This window comes from Papaver somniferum, chromosome 10 (genome assembly GCF_003573695.1).
Source record: "Papaver somniferum cultivar HN1 chromosome 10, ASM357369v1, whole genome shotgun sequence".
In the NCBI taxonomy this organism is placed as follows: domain Eukaryota; kingdom Viridiplantae; phylum Streptophyta; class Magnoliopsida; order Ranunculales; family Papaveraceae; genus Papaver; species Papaver somniferum.
The window spans coordinates 153,193,642-153,200,264 of record NC_039367.1 but is presented as its reverse complement, the minus strand read 5'-3'; the positions used below and the strand labels follow the sequence as shown (position 1 = coordinate 153,200,264).

Genomic DNA, 6,623 nt, shown 5'->3' with positions numbered 1-6,623 from the left:
GTCCATACCGTCGAAATAATAGTTATAATTCTGAATCAGGAACTTATTTAATACGTATGGAACGAAACCTTACTTGTTTATCCCTTCCTAATCAAATAGTCACTTAGACCGGTATACCACATCCGCCTGATGATTTTTATAACAATAAGTGAGTGTTCAAGTGTAACTGCAAATACACTCCGTGGTTTAAAGTCATTCGACTTTGGAAGCAAAAGGCCATCATGCACTTTTGCAAATATCTTTGAGTCTAAATCTCCATAGGTATAACCACATCTATTATGTTTCAAGTTCTTTTGAAACTACCAAGCAAACTAATTAACTGAACATTATGATATTCAAAAGAGTAAGCGATCCAGGGGTTTGTGAGAAACCTCGCGCCACAAGGTGATTCTTTATACTTTAAGACCTCATTCTTCTCACTACACTTTGTGACAAATAACCACATATGTCCCACAGGCTTTACACTAGGTTAGTTAGCACTACCACGCCAAATACCCGTATATTTGTCAAAGAACTAAGTTCTACCTGGATTACATAGGCCAAATATGCTATTTATTTGAAATTAATCAAAATAAAGCATGGTTCGATCTCATTGTGCTCTACTTCTGGAGCAACTATTTATGGATTATATCATCATTGTCCATGCATGATCCTTCCATTGACTCATATGCATTCTCATAATCCGTCAGGATTTTATTGTTCTCTATAATCATTTAAAACTTCGGAGCCTCCTCCAGTTTGATTCATGGACATATTCAGAGACAATCTTATGAGATGATTTCTGATAATATAAATAAGTTGTTCCTTACTCACCTACTTCCTTTCTAGGTGAGGATTGATCGAACCAAGTGGTCTCTCCAACTTCCTTTATGGAGCCACAACCTCAACCACACTTCCACTGAGTGTATTTGCAACACCTTAGTCTATGGTGTATATCCCTTATTGAGGATTTGTAACTTTCCAGGTAGGTTTGCAGCTGGTATGTGTGATCTCATCACTTTAGTAACATCAGTGTGCATTCTGAAAATAGAATATTCTTTATCACTTCAAATTTACATTTGTGGAGTACAAGAATCAATATGAGACACAGTGGGAACACACCACGACAATTCCTGTCGTTCCCTTAGAAAATACTTTTTCTTATCTCCCCCTTACGACGGGAAGACTGTCTCATTAAAATGATAACCCGCAAATCTAGAGGTAAGAGATCTCATGCCAAAAGTTTTAAAGTGTGGATAATTGTTGGGAACTCATTTCCAACATAACTATTTAACAGTTTTGAAGACCCATCATAATATGATGTGGAGTCGTAATGGCACATATATAGTGCAACCAAAAATGCGTAAGAACACGAATTTCAGGCTTAAATCCAGTTACCAACTGCTACGCAGAAAAGGTTGACTAATATTGGGTTCTAAAAACGAATTAAGTAAGATGCGTGTAATATTGCATATCCCCAAAGCAATAAAAGATAGGTGGGTACGCATAACCTATTACTTAGGCACCATCTGTAACCTTTGATGGTAGCCTCTGCGAGACCATTGGGTATAAGATGCTCTATATTGATCATATTAAACATGTAATATTCATGAAGTCTTTTTGATGTAAATTCTCTAGCATTAATAAGGGTGGTGAGCCTTTCCACTTTGTATTGTGTAATATGTGCTAGGAGTTTTTAAACGAAAATTTCTTGGGAACTATAACTAGTCCAAAATGTCAAAACATTCACCAGAGCCATAAGTCACTTTAATGGTCTGCATTTTGCATGAATATTTTTCTAAATTTCACCTTGTTATCTTTGTAATATGGATTGTTTGCCATTTTCATCTTAGGATGGTCTCGATCCTGTTTTACTGAAGACTTTGTAAAATGAGTGATATGCTCTCTTACTTAAAAGCATAATGGGAGGGAGGAGGGGGTTGTGCATCTGGTACTTTAGAAAACACTTATTGAGAGATATGCTGTTACTTCGCATTCTGTCAATCTTTTTCCCGTTTTCTCGTCCACTCAAACACAACGATGTACGTATAAGTCATTTCAAAATGAAACATCATGTCACAAACAAAGTGCCTTTATAGTTATGTCAAAGTCTGTATGAGTCAATTTCCAACATTTCATCGTCGGAGTCAATATGGATTCAATAATCCAAATACTATAGTGATTTACATTTCACTAGATTGACTCACTAGTTTCTCTAATACATTAGAGACTTTAGAAGATGCATTCAATTACATTCTCATCACTGTGAGTTTTCACATGATATCCACTTGCATGGGTTTCTGTGGAATTTAAAAAGGTGTGATTATCTCTTGGTACATGTAGAAATTTTGTTACGTCTTTGTTCTATCTTGAAAACAAATTTTGAGTAGTTCTTCGCTCGATGATCCAATCCTCGTAGTTACATTATAAGGAAATAGTTCAACAACTAGTTTAAATTCCTTAAGCTAGTGGAAGAAAAACAACTATGAGTTAGACACTTGGGTATTGAGAGTTTTAATAAGTGGTGTGGCCTTATTACGCAATAAAAGTGGGATTCAACTCAAGTACTTTAGAGTGAATATATATTACGTGTCACCCAATATATCTCAAGTGCTTTAAAGAATTTATGTCTCGTGTTTTCATTCCATAAGTGAAGACATTGGATCTAGTTCAACTCAATAAGATAGTCAATTGGCCCGACAAAGTTCTTGTTGCCATTAAAGTTGATGCGAAAATTGGTTGCTATTATGATACACACATTACATTGTATATACCAACACCTATGACCAGGTGCATTTCCAACTCTTTCATTTAAGATGGAGCTACAATTACATTTTAGCTGATCTCATACTCGAAGACAAAAGTACATCTTTTTCTCATGATACATATGTCCCTTTTCACATGTGCTTTATATAAGTCAGTATGTCTAACCCTTTCGGGGTGCTTTCCATTTTTAATTTTGCTACATTTAGCTTAACTTGAGAAATCTCTTTATCTCAACAGGCCAAGAGAATCTTACTACACGTGTTAACCAGTTACTTTAGGTTGAATAAATTGCTAAAGATATTTCTCTTGTTGTCATGCTTCCACATATACATAGATGAAGTAGAGAAATGGAAATTTTCTGACTCATATCATCTTTCGTGATTTCTTCCAAAAAAATTGGAATACATGTGGATTTTATTTGAACTCATAAAATACTGGCAGATTAATAGTTGAGCAAGTAGATTACATTCCACGAAACATTCAAATTTTTTTGGGAAGAAAATATCAAGTACGTAATAATGATGTTCAAGTACTTCTAAACCCCAAATAAATATATTTGAATCGAGTTGGTACAACCAATTGAACAAAAGACATCATTAAACCATAGCCGATATCATACGCAAGATAACATTAAGACCACAATTCTTAATGATCGAGTTTAGCACTCATAATTTAAAATAATTGTTTATGGACTTATCTTATGAAAAAAACCAGAACTAGACATGTTCTGAAAAAAATAAATAAATAAGCCCAACATGTGTTCAATGTAAAATGGGAAACTTAGGCGCAGGCCCAAAGAAAATAATATTCTCATTGTCAGGCCCACAATTAATTTTTAGTTCCGTGACACCCATAATTATAGGAAATTATTAAAAATGTTTGCATGACGGATTATGCATCCGCATAACAGGTTATGCATCAGGGATATAATTGGTAACACAACTTGGATATAACATATCTAAAAATCCGCACCTTGAAATTTTACAAAGTTATAGATGCATAACCTGTATACAAATCACCATCCCTAATTTTATAGTGAGATCGAGGCAAACCTCTGTCATTCGACCTCAATTTGTTGAACACGAGGTCCAAACTTTTCCCTGTAGAAATCCCGTTTAAGAACACCTTCTTTTGGCGCAGAAGGGTTAAGCATGTACGGATTCCATCTAACCTGCAAGTATATATCCATAGTAATCAGAAAAACAAACATGGCTAGAGGATGATAAGTGAACCAAGTAATTAGGCAAGAGATATGATATGGAAAAGTGAGTACCTCAAAGTCAAATTGATCCTTTGATGATTCAATAGCTTTATCAAGATTCTTCTTGCCTACAAAACACCATGGGCAAACGGTATCTGAACTGACATCAATTTTGATAAACTTCTTCCCACTGGTGTTAGCCATGAGACACTGTGTGTATCTGGAATAAAAGAATCTCATCAGCACAATCAACTCCTAAAAGAATCATTTGTTCTAATTGATGTAATTGCAGAAGAACCTCAATAAATCGGGAATTCAGTGATTTAAAAGCTCAAAAAATGAACAACTTATCACCAACATCATCACTTTCCTGTCAAGCACACACACAAAAAAAAAAACTTGCTCGTATTAGTCGATTTCCAATAGAATTGATATCCAACGAAGACCCATGTCTTCTAGCACCTTCAGCAACCCACCGGCAGTCACCATCATCATGATCTTTCTCCATCAATTTTTAGATCTGCTATTTAGTTCGCCATCAGAGAAAACATCTTTTCTGATTTTCTTCTATTCCTTCTTCTGGTTAGTTTCTTATTTCTTCCTTGCTTTGGATCTCGAGAGACACAAAGAGAGATACAGAGAAGAGGAGATTGAACTGTTAAAAAACGGAAACAAAATTCTAAAAATTTTGGGTTTAGAAATAATTTTGACAGAAGAAATGGGTGCGTGCCTGAACCTTTTTGTCGGTGGATTTCACAGTGTCCAAAATCTGGAACATGGGTGTGGTTGTAGTTTTCACATGTAAAATACCACATTACATTAGTTACATACCTCGTAGATTAATAGTCGAGCAAGTAGATTATATTCCACGAAACATTCAAATTTTTTTAAGAAAATATCAAGTACGCAATAATGATGTTCAAGTACTTCTAAACCCCAAATAAATATATTTGATCGAGTTGGTACAACCAATTGAACAAAAGACACCATTCAACCATAGCCGATATCATACGCAAGAGAACAAGATAACATTAAGACCACAATTCTTAATGATCGAGTTTAGCACTCACAATTTAACATGACTGTTTATGGACTTATCCTATGAAAAAAACCAGAACTAGACATGTTCTGAAAAAACAAATAAATAAACCCAACAGGTGCTTAATGTAAAATACCACATTACATTAGTTACATACCTCGTATATTGGTTCCCTCTCTATATAGACAAAACCGGAACAGCCTTAGTCTCGCACGTACCAAGAGAACTAAAACAGGACGGGCCACAGCTGGAACGGGTCGGAACAAGATTGGGTCGGGTGAGTTGGATCGACTCAGACCTGGTTGAGTTGGATCGGACCTGGTGAGTCTTACTGCACGGCTTTCTTCTCCTCGGAACATTTTCGTCCTCAGGTTTCCCATCAATCTAGATCCGCAAGCAACTCCCATACTACAGAAAGTAAGGATTATAAGGGGATTATTATATTAGTCCAACTAATCCCTAATTAGTACATACACAAACGGAATAGATTAGGATCAATCAAACTAATCCCTGATTTACAAACGTACTAGATTAGGACCATCCCTGATTATTTGTTACATACACAGTAACAAAAACCCAAATCATTGATCTTAAATGAAGATCTACCTCCCAAAACAGTATACGTTATACACATCATCAAACCATTAGTTTTCTTTTGATTTTCAATTGAAACTATGTAATACAGATAGAAACGGCCGCCGATATTTCTATTGGTTTTGTGCTCACTTGGAACAAAAAGAAAAGGACGGGAAGAATACAATCTTAGTGACGGCTAATCTGTTTTTTTTTATCAATTAAAAAATATATCAGATTGTATTAGAGATAAGATGATTAAAAAGAGGAAACTTATCTTTTTCTTCGTTTGTGAAGATTTCTCTCTTCGGATGCGACTGATGATCATGAAACTCATCGATTTTGGTCGGCTTCAGGTTGTTTTTCAAGAACAAGAATCAGTTGGTTAGAGCTTCACGGAATCAGAAGTGAAGGAAGGAGATGTAGAGGCAAGAAGGAGAACCATCGTATTAGAGAAATTAGTTGTAATACATAGCTAGGTTACATTATACACACATAAAAGAGGAAACTAGTTGGACTGCACATCGTATTACAGTTTTATTAAATAATAATTCACTATATATAGAAATTAGTCAAAGTGAAAATACTGGTGGAATTAAAATGTTGGAGGGAACTGAGAAGAAAATAATCAATGGATATGGGTAAGGAACTGAAGTTAGAGAACCTATTTGATAATAAGAGTTTCCGCTTGCTCAATCTTTTTTCAAGTCACCATCTCACGACAACAACGATACCGTAAAAATTACCAAACTAAGGAAGGTTAAATATGATAATTGTTGCTGCATAATTGTGGCTGTAAACAATCAACTATTCCAACGTGTCAAATGTGGGACTTTATTTTCTTACCAGTCGATTCTTTTGTAAAATATTGATGTAAGAATAACATTGAACTACTGTCAATTCCAATCTGGAGTTGGATACTTCAGCAATGAACAACTGTTTATTCAACAACGAACTATCAGTAATCCAACAATGGATCATATATACTCTAGTTATTGATATGGTATTCAACAATATCATTGTCAAAACTGGTAAGTTACAGGATAGTTTGATTTGATCAATCCA

At 35.0% G+C, this 6,623-nt stretch overlaps 1 long non-coding RNA gene across 1 annotated transcript; it reads right to left on the bottom strand.

The window, feature by feature from the left end:
- Positions 1-4,256: 4,256 nt before the first annotated feature.
- Positions 4,257-6,154, bottom strand: LOC113317810. Its single transcript, XR_003344033.1, has 2 exons — positions 5,143-6,154; positions 4,257-4,715 (listed from the first exon to the last, which is right to left on the bottom strand). It is a non-coding gene; the product is annotated as an uncharacterized LOC113317810 (long non-coding RNA).
- Between the last annotated feature and the right edge of the window lie 469 nt (positions 6,155-6,623).